This window comes from Lepidothrix coronata, unplaced genomic scaffold (assembly GCF_001604755.1).
Source record: "Lepidothrix coronata isolate B3197 unplaced genomic scaffold, Lepidothrix_coronata-1.0 Scaffold3099, whole genome shotgun sequence".
NCBI classification, from domain to species: Eukaryota; Metazoa; Chordata; class Aves; order Passeriformes; family Pipridae; genus Lepidothrix; species Lepidothrix coronata.
In genome coordinates this window covers 1-1,812 of record NW_016693279.1, presented here as the reverse complement: position 1 = coordinate 1,812, position 1,812 = coordinate 1, and the positions used below count along the sequence as shown (strand labels likewise).

General features: G+C 39.6%; 1 long non-coding RNA gene across 1 annotated transcript; it reads right to left on the bottom strand.

Moving 5' to 3' along the window:
- LOC108491936 lies at nt 1-1,782 on the bottom strand. The gene is made up of 2 exons (XR_001872972.1): nt 1,654-1,782; nt 1-169 (listed from the first exon to the last, which is right to left on the bottom strand). It is a non-coding gene; the product is annotated as an uncharacterized LOC108491936 (long non-coding RNA).
- Between the last annotated feature and the right edge of the window lie 30 nt (nt 1,783-1,812).

The following is a 1,812-nucleotide window of genomic DNA, read 5'->3' as shown; positions in this document are numbered from 1 at the left end:
GTATCAAACCAGCTGAACTACCCTCAGCACATGTTCTGTTTTCACTCGTGCCACTGCGAAACGAGAATCAATTCTTGCTTTTCACTGGGTGCTTCTCTGCCCAATGATTGCATCAAACTTTGGAACAGTGAGCTTCTTCAGAACATTCAGGGCACGTTCTGGAAACACCCTGAAAGAGAAAATAACATGAAATTAAGCATGAGATAGAAACTTAAATTATGGGAAAAAGTGGCACTGCAGGTGAGGGAAGAGTGGTCTGGGAGCAGAATGCATGCACATATATGGACTGAGACTAAGTCTTAAACTGGGTATTATTTCCATAGAACACATAGCTCTCATCAATCTCTGACTAATTAAACTCCAGTCCCAGCCAAGTCTTGTTAGGACAGTTCCAATGCTGGGTATATGCTGGGCAGTATTTGGGTTGCAATATTGCTGGAGGATCCAGGAAGGCTAAATATTGTACAGATATAGGTGTGTATTATGTGCTTCATGCTCTGAAAAGCAGCAGGCCTAAGGAAGGATGAGATGTTAAAACTGAGGTGCAGTTTCCCCTCCTAGGATTCTTTCTCTTAAGAGTTCTATCTCTCTGTCCCCCTGTCCCAAATTAAGACAGAAAAGCAAAGTTATCCTAAAGGTTTTGACAGCATTAGTTTTGATTTGTCTATGCTTCTGCAGACTTGCACTGTCAGCAAGCAGCTCTTGGAGATGCAAAAAACTGAAAAACTTTTTCCCGCTGTCTGTTGTTGGGTTTTGCAAACAAGATATTACCAAGTGTTTCATGAAATACTAAAGGAGTTAACCGAGACGTTCACTTAGTTGTTCTGATGTAAATTACAGATTTGGAACTTGAGCTCTGATAACAACACCTCCTCAGCAGAGCAGCTACACTGAATATTAAAGATGTGTGAGAGGAAAAATCTTGCTTTACATGGCAGAGAACAATAGAGCCCTTTTAAAGCAAAGTCCCCAGCCTCCATGACCTCAATCTTTGGTGCTGACATGAAGAAACAAACACTAATAAGCAGCAGGTCCTCAGCTCTTTTTGGAACGATGCTGATTCAGAGAAACTGTTGTTTGCAAGCCCAAGGAAAATCATGATCTCTGAGGAAAAGGTGTTCTGTTCTCCCTCTCCTTCCTTACTGGCCTGTAGAATAGTTGAGCTCTTCACTGAGAACAGTTATCTGCAGTAAGTGGATTAGAAGGACCTATGAGAGGGCTCCAAAAAATCTTTGTGTGTGTTCTCATTAGAACCACTGCTATTTCGTTACCTTGTGATGTGTTCTTCTCATACTAAAATATTTTAGATGGCTGGTTGTTTAACACATTATACTCTCTCTTGCAGACAATTACACATTATCTAGTTGCTATAGGCATACTGATGTCAAATCTGGATTAATAAGTATAACAATGTCCAATACTGAATATAAAATAAATGAAACTGGGCTGAATGTAAACTATTTCTGTCCAGCTGTCATTTCAGGGTTTCCCTATGCTGCCAAACTATATCTTTTAATATCATGAGTGCAACATGCAGTTTCCCATAAAATTAAATTTATCTTCATTCAGATGTTACAAGTTTGAACTTCATATACTCAGGTAGTAAGCATTGTTGTTTCCACCCCCACTTTTTCATTTTCTTTTGCTACTTACATTTCAGAAAGCAAAGCAATATTTAGCTGTGGTGGAACAAAAACCATTTTCTGGTTGGTCACTATTCCTTCCATCAGAGCCTCTACAACTTCTTCAGTCTCCAAAATCTTTCCAATCCTGTAAAGAAAAGCACACACGTAAGAGCTGTGGTGGTAGAAA